Source organism: Pan troglodytes, chromosome 17 (genome assembly GCF_028858775.2).
Source record: "Pan troglodytes isolate AG18354 chromosome 17, NHGRI_mPanTro3-v2.0_pri, whole genome shotgun sequence".
In the NCBI taxonomy this organism is placed as follows: domain Eukaryota; kingdom Metazoa; phylum Chordata; class Mammalia; order Primates; family Hominidae; genus Pan; species Pan troglodytes.
In genome coordinates, this window is record NC_072415.2 from 74,665,018 (window position 1) to 74,685,955 (window position 20,938).

The 20,938-nt window shown below is 38.7% G+C and overlaps 1 long non-coding RNA gene across 1 annotated transcript in view; it reads right to left on the reverse strand.

The window, feature by feature from the left end:
* LOC129137823 (uncharacterized) overlaps nucleotides 1-17,046 on the reverse strand; it is a 79,350-nt gene extending 62,304 nt beyond the window's left edge. Inside the window, exon 1 of the long non-coding RNA XR_008540615.2 lies at nucleotides 16,764-17,046. This is a non-coding gene — a long non-coding RNA (uncharacterized LOC129137823). The remainder of the gene's footprint in view (nucleotides 1-16,763) is intronic.
* Nucleotides 17,047-20,938: the final 3,892 nt, after the last annotated feature.

The following is a 20,938-nucleotide window of genomic DNA, read 5'->3' on the forward strand; positions in this document are numbered from 1 at the left end:
TATTTCCTTACAATAATGAGCTTTATGACACACTATTCTAATTATCCACCAAATAGTCTGTCTTTTTGGCTAGTGATAGGGTTTGGATCTATATACCCACTCAAATCTCATGTTCAATTGTAATTCCCAATGTTGGATGTGGGGTCGGGTGGGAGGTGACTGGATCATGGGGGCAGTTCCTCATAATGCTTTAGCACCATCCCCTTGGCGTGGTTCTCATGATTGTGAGTTCTCAGGAGATCTGGTTAATTAAAAGTGTGTAGCACCTCCCCCCACCCATTCTCTCTTGTTCCTGCACTGGCTGCTTAAGATGCACCTGCTCCCACTTTTCCTTCCACCATGATTTTAAGTTTCCTGAGGCCTCCCCAGAAGTCAAGCAGTCAAGCAGATGCCCAGCACCATGCTTCCTGTAAAGCCTGCAGAACTGTGAGCCAGTTAAACCTCTTTTTTTATAAATTACCCAGTCTCTGATATTTCTTTATAGCAATGACAGAATGGCCTAATACAGCGAGGAAAGAGTGGATTTTCTACCACTCTTCTTCATTGCCATCCATATGACACAGAGTGTAATATATAGGAGGTGCTCCAAGGTATTATTAAATGAGTAAAAGAATTGAGCACTTAAGTCATCAAAGAATGTACATTTGAAAAGGTGTATGCAGCCTTCTTTAACTCAGAAGTCTGATACCATCACTCACAGGTGGCCATGCTACTTCTACTCAAATAATTCCATTCATAATTAATATTTTCAGGCAGTGATTTCCCTTCTTTCCCTCAAATAAATTTCTTTTTTTTTTTTTTTTTTTTTTTTTAGAGAAAGTCTAACTTTGTCGCCCAGGCTGGAGTGCAGTGGCACAATCTTGGCTCACTGGAACCTCCACCTCTCATGTTCAAGGGATTCTCCTGCCTTAGCCTCCTGAGTAGCTGGGAGATCATGAGAATGCCCGGCTAATTTTTGTATTTTAGTAGAGATGGGGTTTCACCATGTTGGCCAGGCTGGTCTCAAACTCCTGACCTCAGGTGATCCACCCACCTCGGCCTCCCAAAGTGCTTGGGATTACAGGCGTGAGCCACTGTGCCCAGCCGCTTTCTCTTTTTTATACCCTCTGAGGAATGATGCATTATCTTTTCTACCTCCTAAATTACATTAAGGGTGTGCATTTTCAGGTTTCTTTCACAAATTGTAGTATATCTCTTTGCCTCTGTTTCCCACTCCTCTTGTTCACTGATACTTCACTCCATGTTCAAGGTAATTTCTCTAAAACGACAGTTAATCATATTCATGATTAATTTTTAAGGTATTTTAAATTATCTAGATGGTACTTTTCAAAAACCTGTTTTTACATCAGGTTGAGCTCTTGCCATAGCTTTATATCCTATCATCTCTATGACCGTTTTACTGAATGTTTTACTTTAGAGCCACTCTTCTCTTTAACTTAAATTTATTTAAAATAAAAATTTCTCCAATTTATAGGTAGGAAAACATCTTCCCTTACATGAACAATAAGCAATGATTAAACGAAAATCACTGAAAACTTGACAATATTATTATAAATTATAGCTGAAAATGCCTTTTTGGATGACACAGAATGTGGAGATTGCTCCTTTTTTTAAAAAAAATAGCAAATGCCAGGGAAGTGTTAAAATGCATGTTATCCACAAACTAAAACATGCACTCTAAGATAATTACAAAAATTAAAATACAATTGAAGAGGAAATATCTTGAGATAGGGATTTAATAGTATTTGATGTTCTGACCCAATACTCCATCTCCAGTGTTAGTTTTCTCACCATGTAGGACTCAGCCTTTTCCACCTCTTCCCTGAACAATTCCTTTGCAGAGCATGCCAGATCCTTGGTCATTTAAATTTTACCCAGCTTTTCAACTCTGTGTCCCTACCATCTTCCACATGTGCCTAGTGTCCTGCCATGCTGAACTGCTGGTAATCTCCTAACCCAGTGTTTCTCAGTCTCAGCACTGCTGATACTTTGCTTCAGATAATTCTTGGTTTGAGGGGATTGTTGTGTGAACTGTCCCTTGTTAGCACCTCTGCTGGCCTCCACCCACTAGATAACAATAGCGCCTACCAGTTGTCAGAAACAACATCACTCCTAGACATTTACTGAGGCAAAAGGCAATGGCAACTCCATTTAAGAACCACAATTCTAAACTGAATACAAAGTTTTTTGCATCCTTGATGTTGTGACATGACATTATTTTGCCTGCAGTGTCTTAGAGAAACCCTCTTACTCTTTACTGTGCTCTTCCACCCCAACTAGTAAAGCTCACTCAAGAAGAAATAGATAACGTTAATATCTCTATATCTATTTTAAAAATTATACTTGCAGTTTAAAAAAACCCGCCAACAAAAAGAAAAGAAAAGAAAACCAAAAAATCTGGTCTTTACTACTTCAGTCTACAGTGCCAATTCTGGTACCACAATTCGGATACTACAACACAACAAACACATTTTAACAGAAAGAAAACTACAAACTGACATCAATCATGAATATAAATGCAAACATTCTTAACAAAATTTTATCAAATGGAATCCAACCATACATTATTTAAAATCATAACATGAATTTTATCTCAAGTATGTAAGGCTGCATCAACAATTGAAAAATATAAAATGTAATATACAATATTAACTACAAGAATAAAAACTTCATGACTTTATCAATAGATACAGAAAAAGGAATTGACAACATTGAAATCACTTCCCAATAAAATTTCATCAAGATAGAACTAGAGGAGAACTAAGTCCTTATAAAACCAGGACTAGAAGATCACTTCCTCAATCTGATAAAGCAAATCTATGTAAAACTTACAATTTTATTATATTTGATAGTGAAAAACTGTCTTTATGATCAGGAATATGACAAGGATCTTCACTCTCGTCACTTGTATTCAAACTGTAGCTTCTACCCAGTACAAGAAACCAATAAAAGAAATAAAAGATACCCATATTGGAAGAGAAGTAGTAAAACTGTCTTATTTACAGATGACTTGAACTTCTATGCAGAAAATCTGAAGAAATCTGCAAAAAAAAAAGCTACCAGAAATAATAGATAATTTTAGCACTGTTTCAGAATAAAATATAAATGTTCAAATGTTTACAAGCCAATTTTTTATATGCTAGCGAAGAACAGTAAGACATTAAAATTCAAGGAGATGATACCATTAACAATAGAGTCACCATAATGAAAATGCTTAGAGATATTTCATTTTCCCAAGATGTGCAGCAGATCTAAGCTGAAAAGTACAAAGCATTGCTTAATGAAATAATAGAAGACCTAAATAAATGGAGACGTGAATGGATAGAAGGGAAGATGCGGTGTAGTCAAAAAGTCCATTTCCTGGGGAGAGGAAATGATGAATAAGCAGAGCCCAGAGGACTTTAAGGTTGGTAAAACTACTCTGCATGATACTATGATGGAGAATGCATGTCATAAATCTGTCCAAAGGCGTAGAATGTACAACACCAAGAGTGAGCCCTAATATGAACTATGGACTTTGGGAGATAACGATGTGCCAATGCAGGTTCATGAATTGTAAAAGACGCACCACTATGATGGGGGAAGTTGAGAATGAGGTAAGCTAATGCGTGAGTTGAAGCAGCAGGTGTATGGGAAACTCAGTAGCTTCTTAACCTTGCTGTTAACCTAAAACTGCTCCGAAAACAGTAAGCAAACACAAAGAAAAAGAACAAAAATAAGAACAAATGAGATTTACTCCACATTCATTACAATTTTAGTAAAAATTTCAGCAGATTTTTTTTTTCTTTACTGTTTAGGAAAAATATACACTTGAATTGTAAAAATAGATACAAAAATGCCAAAGATTTATACGTTCTAAAAAAAAACTTAGAAAAAGAACAAAATTTGTGAATGAAAACTACTTGATTAAGAATTATTATAAAGCTGTGGTTAAAAAACAAAATGTTATAAGCATGCAGATAGATAAGTATCTTAATGGAAAATAGTGTTCAGAAAATATGCTGACATATATATGAGCAATTAATTTTTAACTAGGACAAAAAGGCAATTCTGAAACAAATTCTATTCAAGAAGTTGTGTTTGTGTATTTGTGTCTAAAAGCAAAACTATAATTGATCCATACTTCAAATAATACACAACATACAATACTATATGGATAATAGACCTAAATATAAAAGCCGAAACGATACAACTTCTGGAATAAAATGCAGGAAGAAATATTTTGACCTTGAGTGAAGCAAAATTTCCTAGAACACAATACCCATCATGATTCATAAAAAGAATAAATTGGACTTCATCAAATATGCAAATCCTTGATCTCAGAAATATATTACTAAGAGAATGAAACAAACAAACAAGCCACAAATTGGGAGAAAATATTTGCAAAGCATATATCTGAAAAGGAACTTATATCCAGAGTATATAAAGAACTTTGAAAATTCCATAAGAATCAAACACAATGATTGAAAACAAGGGCAATATATTAAGAAAAAAACACTTTTCTAAAGAATTTATATGGACGCAAATAAGCTAATAAAAAATACTCAATGTCATTAACATGAGGGAAATGTAAATTCAAACGATATTCTAAATCAGCTGGCAATCTACCAGAATTACTGAAATTAAAGACCTATCATGCTGAGTGTTAGTGAGGTTGTGGAGGAACTGGGATTCTCACGCATGGCTTCTGGGAGTGGAAATGCAGTTTTCAGTTTCTTAAAATTTAAACATAGTTCATGATTCTGTCATTCCACTTCTAGGTATTTACCAAAGATAAGTGAAATCTTACATTTATACAAAAACTAGTACAAAAATGTTTATAATTTATTATAGTCCCACCCAGCACCCAGACTAGAAACCACCAAGATGTCTATCAACAACTGAAAGGATAAACAAATCATGATTAAGAAACTACACACATGTGTCTAAAAACAATTATCTTGTAGCAAAAGAAACCAGGAAAACAGTACATGCTGAGTGATTCCAAATATATTGAACTCCATAGTGGCAGTACACAGGTCAGTGACTGCCTTGGGTTGGTTGGGTGGGACAACTGAGGAGGGGCAGGAGAAAGGAAGTACAGAGGGAATCCTTGGGTGTGATTGACATATTCTCTAATATAGTTGAGATCATGGCTTATTGCATATATACATTGGTAAAACCTATCAAAGTATATACTTCAAATATGTGCCGTTTCTTTTATGTCAATTATACCCCAATAAAGCTGTTAGAGAAAACAATCTACTCTTTACCAGACACCGTATTAGAGAATTTTGTTCACAGTTTTAAATTCTTATGGATGTCACTGAAAGTTAAGTGTTAGCACAGTCTTTTTATAGTGATGAAATGAAGCTGAGACACTTTGTGAACTGCAGAAGGTTACACAAGAAAATGAATTGTGAATTTGAGATCAAACTCTGGCTTTCTGACTTCAAAAGATCAGATTCTACCAAGCAAGCCTTTTTTTTCCCCCCAGTTTGAGATATTCCCTGTCCCCTAAAGTTTCCTGGAGACTCCCCCAACCTTTAGAGTATTCCTAGCTAGAGCCTCAGATACCACTGAATAGAGACAAACTATTGACATTTTACTTGGTCCCAGCTCCTGGTCCACAAAACCTGACAGCCTAACCAAGTGTTTGTTTATTTATTTATTTAATTTTTGACGGAGTTTTGCTCTGTTGCCAGGCTTCAGTGCAGTGGCACGATCTTGGCTCACTGCAACCTCTGCCTCCTGGGTTCAAGTGACTCTCCTGCCTCAGCCCCAGAGTAGCTGGGACTACAGGTGCACACCACCATACCCAGCTAATTTTTGTATTTTTAATAGAGATGAGGTTTCACCATGTTGGCCAGGATGGTCTCTATCTCTTGACCTCGTGATCCGCCTGCCTGGGCCTCTCAAAGTGCTGGGATTACAGGCATGAGCCACCTCACCCAGACAGGTTTGTTTCTTTCCAAGGGTTGTGAGGAAAGATTTGTTCTAACTCTTTCCTCGGCTTATAAATGGCTGCTGTCTCCCTATATCTTCACGTCATCTTTTCTGTGTTCATTTCTATGTCCAAATTTCCTCTTCTCTTAACGGATACTATGTACATTATGTAGGTGATGGTTTCACACAGAGCTTCACTACAGAGCAGTATATCCATATAACAAAACTTCACCTGTACACCTTAAATGTACACAAATTTAAAAATAAAGAAAGAAAGAAAAACTGCAATTGAGAAAACATTTTAAAATAATAACAAAACGTCACTAAATATTAAAATAGAAAAAAATTCTCTTCTTACGTGGATGCCAGTCATATTGGATTAGGCCTTACTCTAATGACCTCAGTTTAACTTAATTACCTCTGCAAAGAACCTGTCTCCAGATATAATCACTTTTGAGGTTCTGGGGGTTAAGACTTCTACCAGTGAATTTGTGGCAGAGGAAGGAGATGCAATTCAGCCCATAACATAAAGGGTTTTTTTTTTTTTTTTTTGGTTTTGTTTTGTTTCAATGGAACAAACCCTGTACAGTAAGTTCATTGCACTACAGTCTACATTTGAGGACCAGCTGTTTACAGGAGTTGCAGGGAATGTCAGATACTAAGCAACTGGGGACACTGGATGGTATAATCCCATCTTTTGAAGGGTAAAAGCCACTTTCCATGGGAAGTGCCTCACTGGGAAATATTGACTGTGCTCACCCCAAACTTAAAAGCAGTCATCATCAAGAAGCCAAAGGAAAGCTTCCCAGGATATAGTACTAAACGAGAATAGGAATGTTTAGAGCTTGTACCATCAGCAGTACCACCCCCATTCAATGCAGAAGTGGAGGACAAGGCCCAGTTTTGTGTTCCCTCCGGCCCTCACAAAATTCAAACAGCTGTACCACCCTTGGACTCAAGCAAAGACCATGCCCCATAAGCCGATGACAGCAAAGGGAAATTTGCCATGAAATATAGAGACACCCCTCTCACCAAACTCAACTGAACCCTCCACTCTCATTACTGACACTGTTCAAGTTCCAGCTTGCCCTGTTCTTGTAAACGGTGACTGAGGAGGAATGCCATGAGGTTTGAGGATAGATGCTGCTGCCAGTTTTTCACAGAGATGCTGATTCAGAGCAAGGGAAGGACTCTTGTGGCTGATATATTTAAGTACAAGGAAAGAAACATTATTTAACTTCACAAAGTATTCTCTTTAATAGCAGGAAAGCAGCTGAATTTTTAGTAATTGGAAATCATTCTGGGCTGCATTTACTTGCATCTCTTTGTGCTGTAGTTCATTTTGGAGGTTCGAATGATTAGATCTAATTAAACAAATTGAACATGGATGCTGAGGACTGTTGGGAACATAAAATATTTTATGTTACTTTCATATAAAAGTTCAGATTTGATGTGACTGAAAACATGGTACTGAGTATCTCGACACCCATATGGATATTAAATACTAGAATTGTGCATTTAGTGAAGACAGTTTCATTTTAATGGAAGTATTTATCATAATGATTAAATTTAAGAGAAACAACTTTTCAGACAGATTAGAATTTCTGATATAGAGTTTGATATACATTAAGATAATTTTTATGTTTGCCATTTAATTTTAATAATTTTAATATTTAAGAAAATACTCTTGAAAACAAAATTCATATTCAAATTTTAAATACTTTTGTTTATAGTTTTTTAAAATAAATATTTTCATATAGTTGCATTTTATAGTTTTGGAACAGCCCAGGGGCTAAGAATTTTTAAAACACATTTAACTGATTGAAAATAATTAAAAGAAGAGTAATATTTTATGACATATGAAAATCACATGACATTAAAATTTCAGTGTCCATAAATTAAGTTCGATTGGAACACAACCACGGACATTTATTTATGTATTATAGCTGTTTTCAGACTACAGCAGCAGAGCTGAATAGTTGCAAGAGAAAACCGTACCAATGGCCAGGAGCGTTGGTTCACAGGCCCGGCTAATTTTATTTTTGTATTTTTAGTAGAGAAGGGGTTTCACCGTGTTAGCCAGGATGGTCTCGATCTCCTGACCTCGTGATCCGCCCGCCTCAGCCTCCCAAACTGCTGGGATTACTGGTGTGAGCCACCGCACCTGGCCGTTTTATAACTTTTAAAACTAACACGCTATTGAATGAAATATGTTCTAAATGTTTTCTCTCCTCAAGTAAACTTGTAGCTTGTTCCCTGTCTGCCCTGTTCTAGTGAGTCTCTGGCATTTATTTCTGGGAATTCTGCTATTTTTATATCCACCCATGTAATTTCTTGTACCTCTGCAGTGTCTCTGACAAATTTCTTAGGAATGTGTCCCAGAACCAGATCTCTTCATTTCCTTGGTAACAGTCTACTGAGAAGGGTGGAGGATGAGTGATGGGCAGAAGGGGATTGGTTCTCCCAAATCCTCGGCTCATGACTAGAACGGACAGCTTCCCTACTTCTTCAGTTCCATATTCTACTCTGAATAGATAGCCCTATGTCTAGGCCCCCTCCCAAAACTGCTGGTTAGCTATTCAGGCATACTTAGCTATGCTAATGTTTAGCATATATATTTATTTTGCCTGTGTGTTTATATAGATATATGTGTGTGTGTGTGTGTGCATGTGTGTGTGTGTGTGTATCTTATCCTCTCATATGGCCACTGCTAATGAGCAGATGGTAGAGTTGCTCCATGCAGACATTCAGGGATCCAGGCTCAAGGAGCAGCCTTCACAAAAGTCACATTTCCAAAGGGAAATCTCTATAGGCTTTTGCATTGACAATTGCACATACTGGCCTTAAAACACATTCCCATTTGGCTAACAACTCACTGGGCTAAATAAGCCACAGGATTCACCTATCCACAGGAGTCCAGGAACATAGAGAGACAAGAGTATTTAAAAAACACCAGTATTGACTACCACAGATGTAATCAAATTTTATGCGTCTAACAGTTTTTCTTAATAGGACAGCTTAGTCCCCAGGAAGCCTTATCCCCTAACTGAGTGAGACACATCCATATCGTTACTACTTATCTTCTTCCAAATCCTGAGTTGTCTCCAAAGTTAGGTGATTCTTTGGAAATTTGTGCTGGAATATGGATTAACCAGGACTTTCTGAAATTTAAGAGGTGCAAAATGTTTGAGGCATGCTGTGTTCATTTTATGTCTTTTTTTTGAGGGAAGGGGATGAAAGGGATTATTTATAGACATGAGGTTTTTTTGTTTTTAATGTAGTTTAAAAAGTTATATTGGGCCCTTAGTTTAATTATGATTGCTTATAAATATTTCAATTTCATGTTGCATAATTGAAAATTATAGTAATATATATTCTGACTCTTCTGAGGGCAATGAAATTCCATCTGAGAATGTGAAATGTGTCTTCTGATGTCTTAATTTAAACATGATTTGAAAATATATTTAGTTTTATCTCACTCCAGCTTATATGGTGGAGACTTAAAGGGGCCAATATGGAACTGAGAATGCTTAACATAATTTGTTTTCTATTCATTTACATTTAGGTATTCATTTATTTCCACTGGTGAAATACAAATATAAACAAAATAGAATTAAACCTATATTTTCTTAATGGGCACTGATTTTCTTGACAGCATATGATAGCATTGCCATCACTAAGCAGGGTATTCAAATGGCAGTTTTGATAAAATAAAAAGTAGACAGTCAAATAATGCTCATAACTTCACTTTTAGTAGGAAGAGGAAAAATCCAGAGGTGACAATAAACGAATGAGGAATTTTAATAAAAGATGCTGCCATTCATCACTAACATTTATTCAGCACCCATCATAGGTTTAGGCACTAACAAGGCACTGTATGACCCTTATTCATTTAACCTTCACAGAAGCTTAGTAAAGTCACCATCCATTATCTGCACTTCACCATCAAGGAAACTGAGGTCCAGTGAGGTCCATAATTGTCCAAGTTTATACATTAGAAAACCTGAAAGTCAAACCCAGATGGAACACACCCCTGAGCTTTGGTTTTGCTGTCTTATCAATCCTAATCTCAGTATTTCCAGTGTCATTTAGCTGGAAAATCTATTTCCTCCCTACATGAAACCACAGAGTCAATAAAGAGCACCATCAAATGCTCCAAGAGTGGATTTTAATGAGATAATTGCATGACTAGCATCATCCAGAATGATGGGGCCTGAATTGCTGCAACTGGCCACTAGTTAGCTCATGTCGTCAAAGTGGCTGGCACATGACAAAGGAAGGATGGAGCCACTGAGATATTGATGTTGTGGTCATGGCACGAAATGGGCTGCTCACAAGACCAAGAGTCGTATCAAAGAGACTGGTAATTTTTATTGCCGTAGAATGCAATTAAGGTAAAACAGAAGCGCTTTGGGAGGCTGAGGTGGGCTGATCACCTGAGGTCAGGAGTTTGAAACCAGCCTGGCCAACATGGTAAAACCCCATCTCTACTAAAAATACAAAAATCAGCCAGTCGTGGCAGAGCGCGACTGCAGTCCCAGCTATTCAGGAGGCTGAGGCAGGAGAATCACTTGAACTTGGGAGGCGGAGGTTGCAGTGAGCTGAGATCACGCCACTGTACTCCAGCCTGGGCGACAGAGTGAGACTTCATCCTCCCTACCCCCAAAAACAGGTAAAACAGAGGCCTAGAAAAAGTGAAATTTGTCCTCAGACAGCTGGGCGGCCAGAGAAAACATACAGCCTGGCACATTTCTGAGACAACAACATAGGGAACCAGCAAGAGCTAAAATAACAGCATAACATTGTCAAAGAGACAAGAAGTGAATGCACCCACAGGAGCAGCAGCAGGGGTCTCTGCATGCTCTTTGGCACTTCAGGCCAGCAAGCCCAAGCAGCACAGGCATGGCACTACTGGAAAGACTGAGGGAACCCCTGTCACCTGCCTGGCAGGACTGACCTGGATGGAGGTCAAGAGAACCCGAAGCAGAACCAAGACCTTGACGTTGACCACACATAGCTAAAAAGAAATCAATTCCAGAGAGGGAACTTGTGCAGTTGCACAAGAGAAAACCATTAAACAATTAAAAATATTTAGTCTTATGTAAATGTTAGTTTTCTGCTTAATGGATACATAAAAAGGAATTGTTGTTTATTAGGCAATGCTACACCAATTGCGGCCAGGCTATTTGTTCCTTGTGTATTAGTCACATCCCTGTCTTACTGTTTAAGCATCTCAGAGAATCTGTTCACACAGTGAGGAGGGGAGGGAGTGTTATCTTAGCAAATTCAGCAAATTACAGACCCTAAACGGACATTTAATTTTAGATTGGGGCTCCTACCCCCGAAAAAAAAAAATATTCCAAATGAGGACGTGCTTCTTCCGAAAATTGAAGGGTAGGAGATGGGGAGTGGTTAGAGAATAAAGAACAGAAATGGATTTGCTACAAAGTGATGTTTAATGGACTGAAGAAGATACCACTTTTTCATCTCTCACAAAATATGATGCATAAGAATTCTGACTTTTCCTAGAGATCATCTTGGAAAATGCCTAAGCAATATTTTTCTTATTCTATGATTATTTACTTTCTGCGCAAAAATAGACATGAAAAATTCCCGTCACAGACTATTTTCAGAGGTGCTCAAATGGGGAAGGTCACGCCAACCAAGTCAGGTTATTCAAGGATGAAAATCCAATGTGCCCCTTTCTCCTGTGCCTTATTATTATTTTTGCCCTTTTGTCGATTTCAATACTCATTAACATCTACATTAAAGGATAGGAAAGCAAAAGGAGATAAAAGGAAATTCTTCCCTTTCAGATGTTATTAATCTTTCAGGTAATTGTTCTTTCATTAATGATACCTCTGATCAAAACCATGTTGAACCTTCCTCTTTGCTGAGGAGCAGATGGTTTTGTCAGATATATTTCTATTCTACAATAGTTTGCAGTTTGTTACTGTATTGTAAAATTAAAGATATTTTACAGGATCATATATAACACAATTTATTTCTCAATATGCACATCACAATTTTTTTTTTTTTTTGAGATGGAGTCTCACTGTGTTGCCCAGGCTGGAGTGCAATGGTGCCTTCTCAGCTCACTGCAACCTCCACCTCCTGGATTCAAGTGACTCTTGTGCCTCAGTCCCCTGAGTAGCTGGGATAACAGATGCCCGGCACCACCCTCAGCTAATTTTTGTATTTTTAGTAGAGACGGAGTTTCACCATGTTGGCCAGGCTGGCCTCGAACTCCTGACCTCAAGTGATCTGCCTGCCTCAGCCTCCCGAAGTGCTGGGATTACAAGCGTGAGGCACTGCGCCTAGCCCACACTGATGATTTTTGATCTCTGCTTATTTCTGCTAATGTTTTGTCAGTATCACGTTATTTTTATATACGCTCCACTTGGTGACTATTTGAGAGACCTCTATTTTCAAAAATAAGTGTTCTGCTCCTTGGGATTACATGCTTTAAAATTCTTTTAATAGTTTCTAGGCATATAACACCCCAGTTATTTGACTCTACAAAAAAAGAGAGCTATATCATTTAATAGGAAAGACACAGTAAACTATAAATAAATATGTTTTAATCTTAATTGGAAGAGAATCTGGCCCACACGGAAAAAGCCCTTTTGGGTGAATTTTCTAGTTCTGTGGGTTAAGAGATGCTTTTCACAGGCACTTCCGTCCTTTACCCACTGTCCCTCCTAAAATACGCTACTGTCACTCTTCTACTTAAGGAACAGGTGGTGGGAATGGAAAAAAAAAATATGTTGCTGCTGCTGATTTAGTAAAATAATTGATAATCATAATGAATAGTTCCATTAACAGTGTCAAACACACTACTTCCATCAAATGCATTATTGAGTCCTTACAGGTGATATATGAGATAGCTATTACTGTTTACATTTTGTAGATGAGAAAACTGAAGATTAGAGAATTAATTAGCCAAGCTGGGGAATGGTGGGATTAAAATGTAAACCTAGGCAACTAGATTTCAGAGCATATGCTTTCAGCCAGTATGTCAAAGTGCCTGAAACATAAAGTAAAAATGGTCAGGCATCCTGTGTGGACTCACAGCCAGAGTAGAGGGAGGTGAGAGTTTGGAGCTTCAACGAGATTCTCTGAACTTTTTTTTTTCTTTTTCTGAGATGGAATCTTGCTCTGTTACCCAGGCTGGAGCGCAGTGGCACGATCTCAGCTCACTGCAACCTGCACCTCCCCAGTTCAAGGGATTTCTGGCTTTTTCTTTTTTGTATTTTTAGTAGAGATGGGGTTTTATCATATTGGCCAGGCTGGTCTCAAACTCCTGACCTCAAGTGATCTACCCACCTTGGGCTTCCAAAGTGCTGGTATTACAGGCTTGAGCCACTGCACCCAGCCAAGATTGTCTGAACTCTTTTGTAGCCAACCCTGCAATAGTCAGCAGAGTCTAGGAATAGGTAAACACAGAGCATGGATGTAGTAGCATTTAAATTACACTTTTAAGAGCTGATTCTCAGATTCTTTATGACTAGAGGAAGCAAACATTTATTTAGACTAAAATGTCCTTACAGTGGAAAGAGGCCTTCCTCCACGTTACCAGATAATCACAGCCCTACTACAGAAAATATGCACTTTCTAATTTCCTTCTTTCCAAGCCAATTTTCATCTGCAATATGGTCTCCAGACTACATATGTCTCAACACAGAGAGTGACCTATGTGGAGGAAAGTAAATTGACAGACCTGTTGTAATTTTTTCTGGGCGGACCACCCCAATGGGACTTACAAAATCAAGTTTCTGGACCTGGAACGCCCTTTGTCAATTGTTTTGAACAAGCTCCATTATTTTCACAAATGTAGCCGGATGCCAGAAGATACAGTGTCCTAGACGAGTGGTTCTCCAAGTAGGCTACACATTAAAATTACTCCAGAGAACTTTTCACAATACCGATGCCCAGGTACATCCCATACTAATTCAAATAGTATCCTTCAGGATATAACACAGTATTTTTAAAACTCCCCAAGCAATTCCAATACACAGCCAAGTGTGAAAAATACTGATCTTAACAATATTTGAAATGTATCTTAAGTCAAATCGTAACAGTAACAGTTTTCTCTTTTTATATAGTGAAAATGTGAAACCATTTAAACTTGCTTTTTTTCTTTTAAAAAGCCTAAATGTGAAATAAAAATAATAAAAATAGAGCTTTAGTTAGATTATAACCCTAAATGTTGGTGTTTGCATTTTGCTGTTTACTATATTAATTTGCAAATTTGGTTTTGAAAAATAAATCTGAATGGATTTACAATAAGAGTACTACATTCCTGTTGCACCTCTGGCATAGCCTTCCTTTATAATTCTCAACAAGTGATCACAGTAACACTTAGTACTCTAATGCTAATTTGTGTCTACATTTTCATAACTATTTAGGGAAATAAAATGGTTTATACATGTATATTTATGTCTTGGGATCCTTGGGGTGTCGCTTTGCCAGCTGGAAAGCTCTGTGGCCAGTGGCGCCTTCTGCCTGAGTATGGCTCGCACCCAATGGGCTCATTCTGCCCACTCAGCCTGGCAGGCTGCACTCAGCTTGTGCTACCAGCCCGAGTCCCACACCTGCCAAGGTTGAGTCAGGTGAGGAGCAGTAAGGGGTGTGTGGGTGAGTGAGTGCAGGGTTCAGCCATTGTGCCCAGCCAGGCACACCAGCTGCTGTGGCAGGGCAGGCAGCTCCAGGCTGTGGCACAGGTGCTGGCTCTGGGTGAGGCTGCGGCTGGACCAGATGTACCTCATGTGGCTTCTATTGTGGGCACCTGCATTTGGATGAGGGAAACATGATGGCACCTGGAAGCTTGGAGATGTCAAGAACTACAGAGCCCCAAGGAGGGTGTCACAGCCCTGGCTTGGGGAGCCCCTAGTCTGGACTTCCCAGAAGGCCACAGCTGTTCTCTCCTTCTCATTATCCACAACTGTGGCAAGCAGAGGGGCATGTTTAAACCCTGTTGGTGTTACAGCTGTTTCAGTCCTGCCATCTGGCAGGTCCTGAGTTCTTGTCCTGCATCCAGGAAGAATGAAGTGCATGGACAACAGAGGGTGAAGAAGGCATAGAGAAGCTTCATTAAGTGATAGAACAGCTCTCAGGGGACCCAAAGTAGGTAGGTTCTTTCTGCAGGCAGGTCATCTGAGAAGTGTCCAGCTCCCAGTGGAGAGGAGACCCATAGTGGACAGCTCTGTTCTGTAGGCAGGTCATCTGGACAAGCTGAGGAGACCTGAAGTGGGTAGCTCCTTCCTGCAGCTGGTACTCCCAATGTCTGTGTGAGTCTGGCTGAGTCTGGGGTTTTTATGGGCTTAGAAGGGAGGAAGTGTGTACTGATTGGTTTATGGGTGGTCATGGGCAGGCGTGGGCAAAAGCACCATAAGTTCTCACTCTGGGTCACAGACTCCACCCAGAACTGGAAGTCTGATCCCGAGGCTTCTGTCCATCCCTGGCTTGAAGGTGGGGTTTCACCAGGGACCTGCCCCTTTCCACCCAGGAGACTGTCTGCCTCCTGCCATCAATATACCATCCATGGCACCCAGGCTGTTTGTGCTGAGGGGCACCTCCAGTCCTGTGCCAAGCAGCCCTCAGCACCCCCTCCATCTCCCTCTTGTGCTTAGCAGTGTCCAAAGTCTGGAGGGGCCTAAAGCATCAGGAGGCTTGTGTGTTAGTGTTACTCCCAAGTGTGTGCACACCCAGCCGGGTTGCAGTAGCACCCAGGCTAGGCCACAACTTTGCATTGCCCCAGAGTGAGTGCCTGGAGTAGGAAGAGGCCAGGGAGTGGGAGCATGAAGGCCATGGTTCTATGTAAAGATTGAGTGGAAAAAGGCATGAACTGGAAAATGACAAACCTAACCCCATCTCAGCCACCTGTAGGTATGACTTGGTGCACATATGTGGCCTAAGTTCCTTTTTTTCTCATGGGAAAACTGGCCAATTGGCAAAAGGATCTCTGAATGTATGACTCTTATCTCAAACTTATTAATATTATTTTGGACAATTAAAGATTTTTTTTCTACTGTGAATTTATTATTGTATTTTCTCTTCTGTACTATGGAGACTCCACTCATTCAGTATTAATAAACTAATAGGCATCTGACAGTCTAGCCTCTCCTCAAACTTCCTTTTCAAGTGGTAGAGTTGTTCGGACCTTGAACAAGAAAATAACAAACATGCTCCTAGAGTTCATAGAAGCATCTTGTTTATTTCCTGATTTGAGAAGGGCTGATAGAATTGCCCTCTTTCCTAAATTTCCCAGTAAATTGCCCTCATTGTGTGTAGACTGAGTTGGACTTCTGAGTTTTCAGTTAGTGGGCATGGCAGTGCTCCTGCCTTTATGTCAGAACTCCCATTGCACTGCTCACCCCTCTTTAATTTGTTGAAGTGTTAGCAATTACCAACTGATTTGCTCACAAATGTGGCAAGCTGGCCACATCAGCCTTTATAAAATCAGAAACCCAAATGTTGGAAACTTGTTGTTTTTCAACTTTTTTGCCTTCTTTTGCCAAACTTTGCCACTGAGATTTCTGACCACCATCTTAAATTCCACATGAAATTATGTAAGTAATCAGACAACCAGATAACAAATGGGAATTACGTGTCCATTAGGGAGGAAAAATTATTCAGAAAACTTTAAAAGTTATGCAATAATAGTTTTCCTCAAGTGTTTAAGAGAACAAAAATAATAATTATATTACTCTGAAACAAATGCATTATACCATGTTTTTTTTCTCCTCAGATAATTAAATAACTTCTGTCAATCCCCTTACTCAGGTGGTTACTGACTCCCTAATTGTGAATACATTTCTCTCTGGCTAATAACCAACCTACTGTGTCTGGAATTTATTCCTTCCAGTGGGTTCCTGGTCTTGCTGACTTCAAGAATGAAGCTGTGGACCCTTGCGGTGAGTGTTACAGTTCATAAAGATGTTGTGTCCGGAGTTTGTTCCTTCAGATGTTCAGATGTGTCTGGAGTTTCTTCCTTCTCATGGGTTCGTGATCTTGCTGACTTCAGGAGTAGAACTGCAGACGTTTTCAGTGAGTGTTACAGCTCTTAAAGGTGGCGTGTCCAGAGTTGTTTGTTCCTCCTGGGGGGTTCGTGGTCTCACTGACTTCAGGAGTGAAGTCACAGACCTCCTCAGTGTTACAGCTCATAAAGGTAGTGTGGACCCAAAGAGTGAGCAGCAGCAAGATTTATTGTGAAGAGAGAAAGAACAAAGCTTCCACTGCATGGAAGGGGACCCGAGCAGGTTGCTTCTGCTGGCTTGGGTGGCCAGCTTTTATTCTGTTATTTGGCCCTGCCTACATCCTGCTGATTGGTCCATTTTACAGAGTGCTGATTGGTGCCTTTACAAAGCTTTAGCTAGACAGAAAAGTTCTCCAAGTCCCTACTGGACCCAGGAAGTCCAGCTGGCTTCACCTCTCACTACCACATGTTATTCTTCTCCTTTACTTTATATTACTTGATGATCCTCAGTTATGTGCAAGGCATTATATTCTCAGGAAATTCCTTTATTCTTGACCTATTCCTTTTGCTCCCTTTTATGATATGCCAAGATACATTGCCTTTATAACATCCATATAGGGGCTTTGAGAATCTCTATCTGGAAGACGGACTACATTATGTTTACCAATGAATATTTTGGAGAGAAGGAAGAAACCATCTTATTTCAGGAGTGAGTGGGCTCCCCTCTGTGAATAAGCACTGCTTCCAATGTGCACATACACAGCTAATGATCCAGCAGGCAAAAATAATTTTAATAATTTCATTAACAGTGGGAATAAAAAAATTGCTGAATAAAACACCTATTTACTAAATAAAAGAAATATGTCTCTGCTTTTCAGTAGACTGAACTTTTGGTGTTTACTATAGATAGAAAGTCACTGGACAAAGGGCTTATTGCTAATTCAAAACTCAGCACAAAGGCATACCTTTTCTAGTTTGTTAATTGTTTTACCGAAATCATTAGATTAACTCCAGAAGATTAAGTATTGAGAAATGCAGTAATTAAAAATAATGTAATTATATTCATAAAGAATACAGAAGCTATGAGATTAATAAAATGAGAAAAATTCATAAACAGACAGTATGGGATTTATTGTTAATAATTTATGATGAATCTCTATAGAATAAACCTGGAAATCTTTCCTGACAGGACTCCAATGTTGTTGCTATATTTACGCTCTGCTTCTTGGATTACTAGAATTTGAAGTAGCTGAAAGTCCTATATTTTCCTGCTTCTCTCTAAGACGTCATTGGCAACACTCTTTACTGTCCTCTAACCACTATATTGGAGATCTGAACATTTTGAAGAGATAGCAAGTAGCTTCTTCTGACAAACAAAGAAAAAAAAGATATATTACTTCCTAACCTCTACTGACAGTTCATGTTCTAGATAATTTATCTATATAGGAAAGAGCTAGCTGCAGAGTAAAGATTATTAATTTGAAGATAATTTCTCCTTACTCACAGACAATGATTGTAGAATAATTATAGGCTCTTCTCTATCATAAAGCATCCTCAGGCTTCTCTTCAGCTGCTACTTGCACTCAGATTACTGGTCATGAAATCAACTGGCATTCTTACATGATAGAAACGTCCATGTGTTTTAATGAATTTGCATACACACAAAGAAACACACACACAGAATTATACAGACTTTAGCACTTCTTTGCTTGTATTTTATCAATCCTACTGAAATATTATATTGTATCTTGGGTTGATGTTCGAAGTACATTTTGGATTTGGATTGCAGAAGTTAAATACCATATCCTACATGTGAGGCCGACACATAAAAGGCTTAAACGCTGCATCCAGATCAGTGTGATAAATTAAGAGTGATTAAATAGCATGCTAGAGCTGGTTTGACCTAAAAAGGCACTTAGGAGCTATCTTATGCAGACAGTAGAATTCAGAAATTTAACATAATTAGATGCCTGCCTTGTGATTTTGCAGCCCTAATAGAATGCTATGGACATGTTGAATTTTAATAACTCACAGAAGAATACATCACAGCATAAAATTGTAGACTTACAAATGTCTTTAGTTCTCATTTAACAAATCTCCCCTTTTCTTATACTGTCAAGAAACTGAGGTTTGCAAAGATTAAAGCAATTTATCCAAGGTCACACAGCTCCTAAATACTAGGGCTGAAACTAGAATCTCTAGCCCTTTTCCTGAAATCTTTACCATATTAACTGCCTACTAGAATTGAACATTTACTTTCTATTTCATCATTGGAACTTATTCTCTTATCCTATGCTAAGGAGAGAAAAATATCTCATACATAAAAGTGTCTAATAAATATGGTTAACTTTTTAAAAAATTGGATCACTAATTTCATCCTCCTATAACCCTGAAAATTGCTAGCATTCATTTTTAAAGAATTCTAGAAAACAAGTATGGACATCTATCTATTTCTGGATACAAATTAGGCCATAAAACAGCTTAAGAATATGTATGAACCCTCAAGCTCAGTGTCAGACTCCAACTAGGCATTTTGGTTGCCATTATTTATATCTTCTATGGTCATAATTTGAACATGATTTCAATCAAGTATTTCAGTATTTTTTATTTTTCCAATGTTTTCGAATAGTGATTTTTAAGGTTTGTGTCTTGTGAACGGATTTAAAAGTAGAATGAATTATACAACTCCCTTCGTCTGTGAATATTTTATGTTTAATATGAATTATTTTCTCAGAGCTTCAATGTTGAGATAAACGTCAGGCACAAAAAGTCCATTACAGGATGCAGGAAGCCACTGAAGTTCGATTAGTCTATTGATTGTCTAAGGAGTAATCAACAATGATTCTTGAATATTTTATTCCAATATTTTGTTTCCATTGCAACTTCTATTTGATACTTTCCTTCTAAGCATGCCATTCATACTCACAGGTAAATCCAGAAGAGGGAGCTCCCAGTATAAGGAGGGGTTTGGATCAACAAGGCCTCCTAGGTCCTGTGCAATAGCCAGTGACCCACAGTGCCTGCAAAAGGATGCTAATTCCACAGCCTGCCACCCACAGCTTTCCTTGCTATGGCCTCATCCTACTCACCGAATTTCATCTCAACAACTCTTACTCCCTCACTTTCCTTTTTCTTTTTTTTTTTTTGAGATGGAGTCTCACTGTGTTGCCCAGGCTGGAGTGCAGTGGCGCGATCTCGGCTCACTGCAACCTCCGCCTCCTGGGTTCATGCCATTCTCCTGCCTCAGCCTACTGGGACTACAGGCGCCCGCCACCACGCCCCGTTAATTTTGTTTTCGTATTTTTAGTGGAGACAGGGTTTCACCATGTTAGCCAGGCTGGTCTCGATCTCCTGACCTCGCGATCCGCCCGCCTCGGCTTCCCAAAGTGCTGGGATTACAGGCGTGAGCCACCGCGCCCGGCCAACTCCATTTCTCAACAGAAAATCCCTCAGCTTTTCTCTGTTTAAGTATTTATTTCTGCTTAGTGATGTTTGCCTCAGGAACACATACCACACACACAAACACGCATGCACACACACACCTCTTCCACACTGGGTGTGGAGTGATACTTCATAGAAATGCTGTACTTTCCTCACTAAATCTTTCCTATTCTGGTAGATGTTTGTACTGTGTTTCTTATCTTACTGTATCCTATATAAAAGATACTGGATCGAATTACCAGATGAAAGACTTGAGGGTTCAAAGGCAAGATTTCTAAGAGGTTTTGAAGGCAACGAGGATAGCAATGAGCTCAATGAAAGATAAAGCACTAGGAACCACCATATTTTTTCAGTTGGCATGCTTTCTTTATAATAGGCAATGTAATAGGCTTTTATCATATGTTATTCCATCATTATAAGTATATATTTATGGTACAACCAATAGGATTTTTCCATTTTTGTATTAAAAAGACAGAATAAACAGTTTTACCTATTATCAACATATATTGATTCTTAAAGTAGAATGACAATGTATACTAATATGCTTTCAATTAGTATATTTTCAAACACAGACTTATGATCTACCTATTTACT